Consider the following 13,519-nt stretch of genomic DNA (forward strand, 5'->3'; position numbering starts at 1 on the left):
TTTTATGAAGCAGTGTTCTAGTGTAATAAATACGGTGTAAAATTTTAAGTTGCACTAATCTGAATTTTGCTGAGATACCAACTTCTCTCGGTGAGGCTAGTGCTTCACTCCATTCTGATTCTGTGACCTCACCTATTTCTCCCACCCATTTTTCCCTCAACTTTATTGTAGGGTCCCCTAGGTTGTTCAGTTTTTTGTATGTGAGGGAAGTCGCGCTTTGTGGCATATACTCCGTTAATAGCCTATCCTCCAGTGGCGAGGATTCTGGTATGTCTGTGCCCACTGGGATCGCCTGGAGCAGTGCGTGTCTTATTTGCACATACCTAAACGTCTCTGTCGGGCCCAGGCCGTACTGTTGTTGGAGCTGTGGAAGTGCGATCACTGTGCCCCTGTCCCATAGGTCCCCAACTGTGGAGATTCCTATATAGTCCCATTGTGCAAACCCCTTACTAGACCGTAGGTTACCCAATGCCTTGGTGTCCCACAGTGGTGTTAGCTTGGTGATTTTTCCCCTCCAACCTAGTCGTGATTGTGCCATATGCCATATGGCCGCTGTGTGTTTCGTCGGTCCCAGCAGCTTCTTAACTTGTGATTTGTTATATAGTACCGCGATCATACAGTCTGCACCCAGTTGCGACCAATCCGCTCTATATGCCGGGTCACTCCTTGAAGCATGTATCCATTGATTTATTATTTTAAGATTGGCCGCCCAATAGTACAGCTGTATGTTCGGCAATGCTATGCCTCCCTCATACCAACTTTGTCATCTTATCATATGCTATACGCGCCAGGCCATTATTCCAGAGAAGGTTTGTGACCAGAGCTGCGACCTGCTTGAAGTATCGTGGTACTATAGGATACGGGTTGTTTTCCAATACATATAGGAATCTGGGCAATGCCATCATTTTATAAAGGGCTGCACGCCCGACGAGGGTCAGTGGCAAGGTCGCCCAGTATTTAACGTCTGCACGAAGGCGCTCCATAGGCGGCTTCAAGTTCTTATCAAAGAAGTCCGCGGCACTCTTTGTAATAACAATGCCTAAATATTTAAAGGAGTTCGGGGTCAGTGCAAGGGGGCAGTCCGATGGTAGCACCGGATCCGGACCCTTTAGAGTGTAGATCACCGACTTGGACCAGTTCAGGGTATAGCCCGACGACTTCCCATGTGTGTTACAGAGATTTAATAATGCTGGGATCCCATTCTCAGGCTCAACCATATAAATCAGCATATCATCCGCGTACAGGGATATTCTATCTTCCCACCCTTCTTCCCATTTGATTCCTTTAAGTAACGGTGTTGTTCTGATTAGGATCGCTAAGGGTTCTAGTACCAGGGCAAAAAGCAGGGGTGACAGAGGGCATCCCTGCCTCGTCCCCCTGCCCAGCGGGAACGTCTGTGAGACGTGACCATTAGCTACTACCTGTGCCACCGGTTTCGTATAGAGTAGTCGTATCCACGCTATGTATTTCAGTCCAAAGCCCATACGTGCCAATACCGCAAACAGATATTCCCGTTCCACTAGATCAAAAGCCATTTTGGCATCAAGGGATAGAATCACTGCTGTCTCGGAGAGAAGGTGCGTTCGTGCCAACACCCCATGTACCCGCCTGAGATTCAATGCCGTACTCCTATGAGGCATAAAACCTGACTGATCAGGGTGGACCAGCATCTGCAGGTGTTGTACCAGACGGTTAGCTAGCAATTTTGTCAGAACTTTGGCCTCCACGTTAAGTAGGGAAATGGGGCGATATGAGAAGCGATCAGACGGAGGTTTACCCGGTTTTGGTATGGCCACAATTGTCGCAGTGCGCTGGTCTAGCGGCAGCTCTGCCTTTTCCAGGCTCTCCTTGTACATTTCCAGTAATGGTTTACTGAGAGTGTCGGCCATCGATTTATACCATTCTATGGGTATTCCGTTGAGCCCCAACGCTTTTCCTGAGTGCAACGCCTGAATCGCCAATTGAATTTCTTCTTCTGTCGGGTCGGTCTCTAGCTCTTGCATAGCCTCCTGCGAGAGCCTGGGGATGGGGATATTCTCAAGCGAGGTTATTGCCGCCTGAGCCGTGACCGCCTGTTCCGGGGTATATATCTCTCGGAAGTGACGTGCCAGGGTGCATACTATGTCTTCCGGATGTGTCTGCAACTGTCCGTCATGTGAGCGCAGCCTCTGTATCCCTCTATTACTACCCCCCCTCTGATCTAACCACGCCAGCATTTTCCCTGCTTTGTCGCCTACATCATATATTCTATGTGCTGTACTCGTGAGATGTCGTTGGACTATCGTTTTGAGGTGGGCCTGGTATTGTCGCTGCCGTAGGTGTAATAGGTGCGCTGCTTCCGGTGTGGGATCAGCCATGTGGGTGTTGTTTGCGTTATGCAATTGTAGCTCGAGCTCTGTGAGCTCTCGCCTGGATTCTCTTTTGTGCCCTGTAATTGCCGCTATCGCCTCCCCCCGCAGGACCGTTTTGTACGCCTCCCACAAGACCGAGGGGGAGGACACCGAGCCCGCGTTTTCCTCAAAATAGTGTGTGGTCGCTAATTTAAGTTCTTTCCTGATCTTGGGGATTCTTAAGTAGTTTGGGTATAGTGGATAGTCTGGTACGTTTCTTCTCTTTGGTGGTAAGTGACATTAATATAGGTGAATGGTCAGATATGCCTCTCGGCAAGATGTCTATTTTATCTACTTTCCCCAGTCCAACCCCTATGAACAAGAAATAGTCAATGCGTGATAGGCTATTGTGCACAGCGGAGTAGTATGTGTATTGTGTCGCTGTGGGGTGTAGCTGTCTCCATACGTCTGTAATGCCCAGCGCCTCTAGAAAACCCGGGAGTGTTGCAGTGCCCCGAGGGCGGTCTCTAATGGGATATGTGTCCAGTGTTGGGTCTATTATTGCATTGAGGTCCCCTCCTATGATTGTGTCGCCATCCGGGAGGTCCAGAAGGAATTTTCCCAGGGCAGGCAAGGCAACCGATTGGAGTGCCGGGGGGACGTAAACGGAAACCACGTTGAGGGGTTTCCCTTCCCATTGGCCATGCAATGCCGCAAACCGGCCCTGATCATTCGTCTTGCGGAGTTCTACTATAAAGGGTGATGATTTTTTCATGAGTATCCCTGCCCCCCGGGAGCCTGTCGTGAATTCGGCATGTACTGCCATCACGTACCCGCGCCTATCAAGCGCCTTGCATGTTGTCCCCGTGAGGTGCGTCTCCTGGAGTAGTACTAGGTCAGGCCCCTGGCGTTTAACTGCTTGCAGAACCAACCCCCTCTTTATTATATCTCCCAACCCTCTGACGTTCCAAGTGAGCAGGCGCAAAGGGGGCACCTCAATTGTTGTATGTGCGCCCTCAGTGGGTGCAGTGTGCAACTGTTGGGCCATTGGATAGGGTGGGTAGTGTATCAGCTGCCATGTTACAGGTTCTAGTGTGTAGATAGCATTCTATGTTGAGGTGTAGGAATAGTTCGGTAGTCGGTGCGCTCGTGTACCATATAGCGTGGGTGATGACTATCAATACTAACAGTAACTTCAAAACGTTCCCTCCCTCCCCCCTCCCTGCTCCCCTGCTCCACGGACTTACTCCCGCCCGCTTCCCCAACTTTGCAGAGTGCTTCCCATAGTCCCAAATACTTGCTCGCTGGGGAAAGGACCGCTCCGGAGACAACTGCCTCTCTTCCTTCCCGTGGTCGCCATCCACCTAGTATCCAGGGCGGTCTGTCCGGCCTTAGGCATAGTTGTCATCTCGCACTAGGTGTCTAATGTTCGTCGTCTGAGGCTTGGACTGCAATTTCTTTTTCTGGGGATCTGTCTTCTGGTCCGCGTCTTGATGCTTGAGAGCTTGTGCAGCTATTTGGTTCCTGGTTCCTGTGTGGTTTGTGGGTCCGTCGCGGCCGCTCTACTGGTCTCCAGCCATTCTCGCGCGATCTCAGGGGTGTCAAAGAACCAGGTTCTGTTGTCTGCCACGACACGCAGTCTAGCCGGGTACAGCATGGAGTATTGTAGTTCTCTTGATCTAAGTTCTTTCTTAATGTCTAAAAACGTTTTCCTGCGACGAGCAACTTCGGCCGTGTAATCCGGAAAGAAGGCCAGTGTGGAATTTTGGATTTTAATTGGTGGTGCCACTCGCGCCGCCTGTAGGATGGCGTCCCGATCTCTAAAGTTGAACAGTCGAGCTAGGATCGGTCTCGGCGCTGCACCCGGTTTCGGTTGGCCTCCCGGGACCCGATGGGCCCTTTCGACGGAGAAGAAGGTGGACAGGCCCTTGGGTTTAAGTTCTTTCTGTATCAACTCCTCCACATAGAGGTCCATTGCTCTCGTACCTTCAGATTCTGGAACCCCAAGGATCCTCACGTTGTTCCGTCTGGAGCGTCCTTCCTGGTCGTCCAGACGCTCCCGCAGTGTCTTGTTTTCCGCAGCTATCTTCTCCACCGTCGCCTGGAGTTCAGAGACATCCTCGACCAGGGATTTCGTCCCTTCAGATTCTGGAACCCCAAGGATCCTCACGTTGTTCCGTCTGGAGCGTCCTTCCTGGTCGTCCAGACGCTCCCGCAGTGTCTTGTTTTCCGCAGCTATCTTCTCCACCGTCGCCTGGAGTTCAGAGACATCCTCGACCAGGGATTTCGTCACAACCTCCATAGTGCTTACTTTTTCGGACATTTTATGGAAGTCTGCCCTGATAAGTGTGATCTCGGTTGATATCGATCCTACCGTCGCTTGGACTTGCGCCAGGGCTTTCATCACGTCGTCCAATGTGGCCTGTTTGTTGCTCGTCTCCTCTGTCGACTTGCCTGCTGGGGATTTTCCCTCTAAGGAAGGAGAGGCATTCCTGTCGCGTGCAAATCTGTCAATTCTGGTTTGGGTAGTGTTGCTTTTACTCCCCCTGCCTGACATCTTTCCCACCGCTAGTGGGTCGATGAATTGTCGACGTCCCTGAGGTATTCCGCGGCTTTCAGTTGACTTTCACTGGGTCAAGCAGCATTGTGTCTGTATCTGCGCCCACCGAGTTAGCGGTTACCGGCTGTGCCCTCCGAGCCAAGTCCCGGCTGGTGCAAGGGAGTGTTGGATGGGGGGGGCACCCCCTCCTTTACGATACAGTGTTCGTGCCGTAGGTTTTATCTGGAGTAGTATTGTGGGTTCCCCTCTGTTCCAGCAATCTCCCAGAGTCAGTGCCAATATAGCGCTAGCCCCCTCGTGTCCCTCAGTATATTTCACCAGACATCAGGCTGATTACCTGGTCAGTATGCCCTTATTCGGTCCTGCTCCAGTAGTTCGTCTTGGTATGGGGTCGAGTAAGTCTCTGGGCGTCAGGGCACTTGTGTAACCGGCATGCAGGCTAGGACTTGTGCACCCGGAGTACGTCCGTGCCGGGCGCCCTCCGCACTACACCAAGATGGCGGCCCGCCGGTATTGATGTGCCTCCACCACTGCCCGGTTCCTCATGCAGGGCTGTGGTGTGCAAGGCTCTAGATCCTGTGGCCCACTGCGTTACTGGATGCAGGTTTCCAGCACTTCCCGCCTTCCTACCTCGGCCGCGGAGGGAGGTCTACCACCGGGGCCCGATGCACTGCACCAATATGGCGGCTCGCCGGGCGCAGCTCTCCCCACGTTTCTCCTCTTCGCCCGCAGTCCGGCGTTACCCCCAGAGGTGTTCCGGTGCAATTCTCTGCATTTACCGGCGCCTCTACCGTTGCGGTGATGTCTCCCGCCGCCGTCGGCGTATTCCGATCGTCTCTCTCCCTTGCTCCCTCTCGGACGGGTGTTTCCGGCGGCCTGTGTCCGGGCCTCAGGTACTTCCTGTCAGGTTCTGCTGTACGTCCGTCCCCGGCTTCCACTGCCGTCGTAGGCCGCTTGGACCGACGCCGCAATCTTGAGTTCCCGGTGCCCAATCGTTATCGGAGTTGCGGCCGTCCTTCCCGCCCGGTCCCAGGTTTCAGGTCCTCTCCACAGGGGTTATGTGGAGCACGGATTTACAATCGGATCTTTGAAGAGGCCGCGTCGTCACCGGAGCTCTTCCTTTACGCTGCCGCCATGCTCAGCAGCAAGCCACGCCCCCCCCTCACTTGCATTTTTTAATGCACATTTTATTTTGAATGCAAAGAATTGTCAATCTTGCTTTCAGGTTTTGCATACATGTGCATCTAATCAGAGCGTTCTGGGAGCATTATACGTAGCCTCATATTGCTAAACTTTGCAAATGTGTGTACACTTTTTAGGTCGAGTGTAACGGCACTTGCACTGAAGCTGAGCAAGCTGTTGTAGACTCTTCGTGGAGTTAAACCCCACCCACTGGTTGCCTTTCCTTTTTATTTGTCTGTGCCATTGTCCTTTCAAAATCCTTGCTTGCTACTGGGAAATTGTTCCTCTTTTCCCTCCTTTCTGTTTCCACTTTCAAGCTACGGAGCACTAGCCAAGTATCATCTCCCTACACTGTCAGTGTTTAAGTATTCCTCTGAGGACTACATATTTTTCTTGTGTCAAATTACGTATCTGAACAACGTGCTGGGCTTGCGCTTTCACTTTCAATGTGGGGGCCACCTGCTTTTGCTTGCTTATGCATACGTTATTATTAGGTCTCGTCCTGACGTAATCATACGAGGCTTTTTGAAATCAATATGATTCCAAAAGTCTTGTCCTAGCTCCCCCTTCAGTTGTTATTCATGCGCGTAGTTTTGCGTCACGAATTATGCCAAAGGCAGGGCAATGATTGCACTGAAGGCATGTCACTCACGGTTTGTTGCCACCCTGTCTCCTTTGATCCACGCCCAGCCGGATTGGATCTCTTACCGCGGCGGGAGACAGTGTCTCCTAATTAGCCGCTATGCACGCACTTTTTTATTATCATTCACTGCCTTTGTTAAAGGCAGCCGCGTGTTTATTTTTGCATCACGCTTTCACTTAAAGTGAAAGCGCGATGCAATTATAAAGAAGCGGCTGCCTTTGCCAATGCAGAGAGCATGTTTTATTTAACTTGCTTCACGGTGATTGCTCACCTCCCCCTCCTGCACCCTCGCTCCTTACTCAAGATTTTCCATCCAGGTCATTTTTGACTGTCACAACTGAAATTCGCCTTCCTAGTTAGGCCTTCAACAATACTGAGAATCACATTTGCAACATTGGGGGACATAGCTAGCTTATGCACAATTTCCTGTTTTCGCTCTAAATATATTCATGTTTATGCCAGTGAACTTGAGTCTCAAACATACTTACACGCACTGTCCCAGAGCGTTACAAACCCCCCGTGAAACAGCTTTGTGCACCCACATGAGTTCATATGGGTCCTTTTATCATTTTTCTTCAGATTAATGTTTTTTCACCACGGGTGAAATGAAATGAATGAAATGAAAGAAAATGTATAACGCGCAACTAAAACCCGAAGGCATCAAGGCGCCTATCAAAAAGAATCACAAAAAGGCAGAGGCAAAACTACGGGTATGCTTTGGCAAATAGCCGTGTCTTCAGGGCTTTTCTAAAGGACGGAAGAGTGGAAAGGGCCTTAATTTCCACCGGAAGAGCATTCCACATTTTTGGTGCTATAGTGGAAAAAGCTCTGCCACCCCATTTGACTCTGCGAATGCGTGGTACAGATAGCAGAGATTTGTTGGCAGAGCGCAGATTCCTCGAGAGGCTATAGGGGGCCAAAAGAGCCCCAACCCCCCTGACCTATTTCTCGCTAAGGCGCCATAGGTCAGGCACAGGATTTTAAAAGAAATCCTGTCCTCAATAGGGAGCCAATGCAACACCTTCCTCGCGGAGGTGGCCGACGCCCGTTTGGGTAGATCCAACACAAACTTGGCCGCCGCATTTTGGACCATTTGAAGGTGCTGCAACAGCCCCCTATTGAGTCCTGCATACAGCGCATTGCAATAGTCAAGTCGGGAGCCTATAAGTGCAACCACGACTTGCTTTCTGGCCTGCTGGGATAAGTAATGTTTAATCTTCCTCAAGATGTGAATTATGCCCCAACAGGTGGAAACTGTTCTGTTCACCTGCTGACGCATATTGAGGGTAGGGTCGATCAAAACTCCTAAATTTTTAGCCAGACCGGTTACCCCATTACAAAGGCCAGGCATTACAGAGCCCGTCTAGTTGGTTGCCTACGGACCCAAGATCGTGGTGAGTGAATGGCCCTAAAGCGATATCCTCCATAGTACCAGGGAGTGGGTGGCACGGAGCCGATCAGCAAACGGCACAGGAAGATTCACATGTGGTCCTGTCTTCACTCCCATCTGCTCTACTGTCTCCCAGCCCTCGACCCCTACACCTCTTCGTTTTCTCAGACCCCCCCTCTTTCAAGAGACCACCCTTTGTGACGCATGAAAGCAGTATAGCGCATGTGGGTGTAGTAGGGTATCCTCTCTCCCAGCCCTTCAAAATTTGGGGCGGGCCTCTGTAATGCGAGTCACCCCGTGGTCTACTACTCTCTACTCCTCACTCTATGCTACACACGCTACTACACACTATTACTTTCTACTACACACTCTACTACTCACACTCTACTACTCACACTCTACTACTCACTCTCTACTACTCACTCTCTACTACTCACTCTCTACTACTCACTCTCTACTACTCACTCAACTACACTACAACTCTCTACTACTCACTCTCTACCACTCACTCTACCACTCACTCTACCACTCACTCTCTACCACTCACTCTCTACTACTCACTCTCTACTACTCACTCTACTACACATCTACTACACTATAACTCTCTACTACTCACTCTCTACTACACACTATACTACACACTCTCTACTACTCACGCTCTACTACTCTACTAGTCTCTACTACTCACTCTCTACTACTACTCTACTACTCTCTACTACACACTCTACTACTCTCTACTACACACTCTACTACTCTACTACACACTATTACACACTACTACACACTACTACTCTACTACTCTCTACTACTCACTCTACTACACACACTACTACTCACTCTCTAATACACACTACTACACTACAATCTACTACACACTCTCTACTACACACTCTCTATTACACACTCTCTACTACACACTCTGTACTACACACTACTACTCTACTACACACTCGGCTACTCTACTATACACTACTACTCACTCTACTACACACTACTACTCTACTACTCTCTACTACTCACTCTACTACTCACTCTACTACACACTCTACTACTCACTCTGTACTACACACTACTACACTACAATCTACTACACACTCTACTACACACTCTCTACTACACTCTCTGTACTACACTCTCTACTACTCACTCTCTACTACTCACTCCCTACTACTCACTCTCTACTACTCACTCTCTACTATACTACACTCTCTACTACACACTCTACTACTCACCCTATACTACTCACTCTCTACTACACATTCTGCTACACACACTACTACACACCCACTACTCTCTACTACACACTCTTTACTACTCTCTACTATTCTCTACTACTCACTCTATACTACACACTCTCTACTACACACTCTACTACACACTCACTACTCTCTACTACTCACTCTACTAACTACTACTCACTGTACTACTCACTGTACTACTCACTCTCTACTACTCACTCTCTACTACTCACTCTCTACTACTCACTCTCTACTACTACTCTGCTACACGCTCTGCTACACACTCTGCTACACACTCTGCTACACACTCTTTACTACACACTCTCCTACACACTCTCCTACACACTCTCCTACACACTCTCCTACACACTCTCCTACACACTCTCCTACACACTCTACTACACACTTTACTACACACTCTACACTACACACTCACTACTCTCTACTATACACACTCTACCACTCTACTATTCTCTACTACACAGTCTCTACCACACACTCTACTACTCACTCTCTACTACTCACTCTCTACTTCTCTACAACACTCTACTACACACTCTACTACACCCTCTACTACTCACTCTACTACACACTCGCTACTACTCACTCTACTACACACTCTCTACTACTCACTCTACTACACACTCTCTACTACACACTCACTACTCTCTACTATACACACTCTACCACTCTACTATTCTCTACTACACACTCTACTACACACTCTACTACACACTCTACTACACAGTCTCTACTACACACTCTCTACTACTCACTCTACTACTCACTCTCTACTACTCACTCTCTACTTCTCTACAACACTCTACTACACACTCTACTACACACTCTACTACACACTCTACTACACACTCTACTACACACTCTACTACACACTCTACTACACACTCTACTACACACTCTACTACACACTCTCTACTACACTCTACTACACACTCTACTACACTCTACTACACTCTCTACTACACACTCTCTACTCACTCTCTCTACTACTTACTCTCTGCTACTCTCTACTACTCTACTACACACTCTCTACTACTCTCTACCACTCTCACTCTCTATTACTCTCTACTACACTCTACTACACACTCTCTACTACTTCGAAATTCAAAAGGGAAATAGGTCTGTATGAACTACAGATATCGTGGGGTTTTCATTTTTTGAGAATGACCACTATTGTCGCCATCCATAAGTCTTCTGGGAGTTTGCCTTCGTCTCTTGCTCCTAAAAACATGTTGAGCATATGTGGGGTGAGTTTACTCACCACACATTTGAACATTTCTGTGGGGAGCCCATTGGGGCCTGGCGCTTTTCCGGACTGTAGATCTTGTATGGCATTTTCGACGGACATGTATTTTTAAGCTTTACATGTCCAGATAGTGAAAAACTCTTACATTTGTGTTTCCCTACTGGAAGGCCTACCTCTCCTATAGGATAACACTGGAGTTACCGTATTAAGTTTTATAATTGTAATTTCCAGATGACAACAGGTAACCAGTTCATGTCTGGTGTCTCTAGAATTGTAATGAAAAATCCTAACTTATGGTGTAATCTGATTTTAAATTACAATTTTGAAAATACCACTTTTTAGAAAGTTGTCATTTTCCTGCATTAGCCATTTGGTGCCTGCAGTCTGTCTCTGGGTCACATGACTGAATTTAGTTGACGGTTTGACTTTATGTATTCCTCCTCAACAGCCACACATACAAAGGAGCTTAGGCGTGACTGGATGGGCCATCATTGGCAGGATGGGAAGAAGGACTTGGTCCCAGCCCTACTTACACTTGAATAGGCTATGGCGTGCCTCCACACTAAGGGCTGTATTTAGGCTTGTAGTTAGTCAAGCCTGGGCCAGGAATACAGGGCACCTGTGAACTTCAAAGGCATGCCTCTAGAAGCTTCTCCCCTCTTCAAAGGCACAATTGGGTATAAATACTAGACCTGAAACACCAACTCTTCAGTACACTTTTGGACCTTTGGATACTATGCCCATGAAAAAGGACTGCTGTGCTGCTGAAAGAACTGCTACTCAGCTGGACTAATGCTCTGAAGGAATGCTGCCCTACTGTGCTAAAATGCTGCCTTCCCTGGGTGGGGAGCACTAGACCTGCATCTCTGCCCCAGAACCCAGAGTTACTCCAAAGGCTAGGTAGATGGCCTCCTGTCCTGAAGCTTCATGGGCACAACAGGCTTTCAACCACCTTGCGCCTGGACTCAGCTATCTATGTCTACAATGCCAAGAGGTGCCATCCCAGTCCTGGATCCTTGGAAGTGGGCTTAAGGTGCTCTGCCAGCCTCTGTGGATCCAGCGGATCCGACGCATCTCCTCTAGTGTGCGGGGCAAACCAGAGCAAAACGAATGGACTGCCACTGCTGCCTGGATTGGACCTATTGTAAAGGCCTCAATTGCCTTCTCAGCCCCATCCAGACCGCCATGTGAGACATCCTCTGCACAGACCCTCGCATCCCTCGTCGATGGCAGCCTCAATGCAGCTCCTCAGAACCAACACATTGCCCCAACTGTGCTCCACAACCCCTACGCTAAACTTCGCATATCAGTCCCCTTCAACAGAACCCTTGACAACACAGGCTCTCATCGCAGATTAACTGTGTCTCGGAACTGACTCATTGCTTCGCCTGCGCAGTGCATTTTCGATGTGGATCCTCGCAATGCTCTCCAAGCTGGGATTTAAGGTACTTCTTTCAGCAGGCCTAACTGGGTCCCCTGGGTGCATTCGACCTGAACATATGACTTGGTGCAAGTCCGGCGTGACCTGATATCCACAGTTGGCTGTTTGTGCTTTCTGGTGCTATTTTCACTTAGATCTTTAAAATGGCAATATCTCTAGTTCTACTGATTGGATTTTTGTTGTTTTGGTCTTGTTCTGTTTATTAGAGAATTTTCTATTTTTCTCGCTGGATGTGGGATTCTATTTCTGTGATGTTTTCGCTTCATGAAGTTTTGCGCAAATACTTTACACATTGCTGAGCAGTCAGGCATCACATCTGGGTTGAGTACAGGTTAATTTAGGTTTGGCTTGTGCTTCACCCTGACGAGGATTGTCTTTGCTGCTTGCCCACGGCTCACACCCCAGTTAACCAACTACCCAATCTTTTACATGGTGTAAGCAGGTGTGAAACTCGGGGCGATCCTGAAAAGCTGTACTTTTCTGAAAAGTAGATAAAATTCAAAATTCACGAATGGGTCATTTGTGTGGATCCCTCAAGTTTTTTCCAAATTATATGTTGAAATAAAAATATTGAAAATGAGTAGGAAAACACAGCAGTTCATGACATTTTCATCTGTAACATCATTTTAGTGGCTGATGTACCATAGCAGTATACCTTTAAGTCTTTTGGACTCTTCTTGTCTTGGGGATATGTACGATTTGTAGGTTCACTAAGACCCAGAAGTACCTAGAGCCAACAACTGAGCTGCACCGTACAATGGTTTTTCATTGTGTAGGGAGTATAAATATAAAAATATAAAGAGTGAAAAATCGATATGAAATAAACCTATGTATTTCTGAAATGTACACCAGATACAGAGTTTGGGAACAGTGGTTATTACATCTCAATTTGTGAGTACCCATAATAGCATGTGATTCAGAGGGCATTTTGCAAAATCTTTCTTGCACGCTGGCTTATATTTTGAAGGCACAAATGTTGAGAAAACTAAATGGTAATTACAAATGTTCTATTATTCTGTGTCCCCACGCATCTCCCTATAAAAATGGTACCCAACTTGTGTAGCTGGGCCAAGCGCCTGCAACACAATACTCCTCAAAACGCGACCTGGAGACATCATATTATACCCAGCCGAATCCATGTTTTTTTGGTTTTTTACAACGTCGGTAGCGGCATATTGTGGGTCCTAGTTTAGCAGCCACCTGGGAAAACCTACCATACCCAGTCATGTTTTTTAAATACTAGACACTCAGCGGTGTCCAGGGTGCTGTGACTTGTGTGCTTCTAAAAAGTTTTTTTTGACTCCGACTCCCTTGCAAACAGCAAACACTACCTAAAAGTACACATTTTCCTCACATTTCTGAGAGGGCTAATTCTGGAATCTGCAGGAGCCAGACATTTCAAAAGAACCAGTGTACCCCTAATTGTCCAGATAAAAATGATATCTCATTTGTGTGGGGGCGCGGGAGC

The 13,519-nt window shown here is 48.2% G+C and overlaps 1 protein-coding gene across 2 annotated transcripts in view; it reads left to right on the forward strand.

The window, feature by feature from the left end:
- WDR44 (WD repeat domain 44) overlaps positions 1 to 13,519 on the forward strand; it is a 543,349-nt gene that overhangs the window by 124,686 nt on the left and 405,144 nt on the right. The window lies entirely within an intron of this gene.

This window comes from Lissotriton helveticus, chromosome 4_1 (assembly GCF_964261635.1).
Source record: "Lissotriton helveticus chromosome 4_1, aLisHel1.1, whole genome shotgun sequence".
Taxonomy (NCBI): Eukaryota; Metazoa; Chordata; class Amphibia; order Caudata; family Salamandridae; genus Lissotriton; species Lissotriton helveticus.